We start from the raw sequence: 1,039 nt of genomic DNA, 5'->3' as shown, positions 1-1,039 counted from the left end.
CCTTCTCTCTCTCTCTCTCTCTCTCTCTCTCTCTCTCTCTCCCTCCCTCTCTCTCGCTCTCTCTCTCTCTCTCTCCCTGTCCCTGTCCCTTTCCCCTCCCCCTCTCTGTGTGTGTCTGTGTGTGTTGGGAGGAAGATTAATCCCAGGGCCTTGCACAGTCTAAGCAAGCTCTCTGTCACAGAACTCTACCCAGCCTTTAGGAAGTAATTTTTGGTCTAAGGAAAATTTCCCCTCCAGCATCTACTAAACACTTATTAACTGAGCGAATACTAGATAAGATGATGTGATGTCTGCTTCCTCTGGGACTTTATCGTTGGCCAATTGAATAATAGAGCAACTTCTGAGATAACAAAAGAGAGTCACAGAAGTACTGCTTTCTCAGCCTTTAGGACTTGAACCCAGGGTGCAAGCAGCAGTCTACTGTACAACTGTTCCCTTCCACAGACGCCACCTCTTCCCAGCCCATCCAGTGTCACACAGGGGCAAACTGGCCCACAGTGTCTGACAGAAGGTCTTACCACTCAACAGCCAAATTCTAAGTGTAACACTCATCTCTGTGCTCACATGGTAGGAGCAATGGCTCCCGGAGCACGTTACTCAAATGTCCAGGAACCACTCTCTTAACCTCATATATCTCCAGCCAATCAGAAAATATTGAAATTAAACCTTTAGGACACACACAAACCTCTCTTTTGGTGTAGTTGATACTGTGATCTTAGGCTTGCTGAAGGACTAACTTCCATCAGAGCCCTGACAATATTGATTGTTTTGGCTTAAAGGTACATAAGTAGATTGATTTTTGTTTCTGCTTTCAAACTAAAAAGGATCATAGTAGAGTTAGTATATTCCTGTTTCCACTGGTTGGTATGCACAGAATGAATAAATAATGTTACTTGGAAAAATTCAGTCGATGGAAAACAAGGTGCAGGTCTTGAATTGCACTGTTAACTGGCTTGGGTACTTCCTTAGCTTGTCTATTTCTGTTCTGACCCACCATTTAGAAGGAGGAGGGGAGAGGAGAAGAAGGAGGAAGAAAAAA

The sequence above is a fragment of the Mus pahari genome, chromosome 17 (assembly GCF_900095145.1).
Source record: "Mus pahari chromosome 17, PAHARI_EIJ_v1.1, whole genome shotgun sequence".
Lineage (NCBI taxonomy): Eukaryota > Metazoa > Chordata > Mammalia > Rodentia > Muridae > Mus > Mus pahari.
This window is presented reverse-complemented; position numbering follows the sequence as displayed.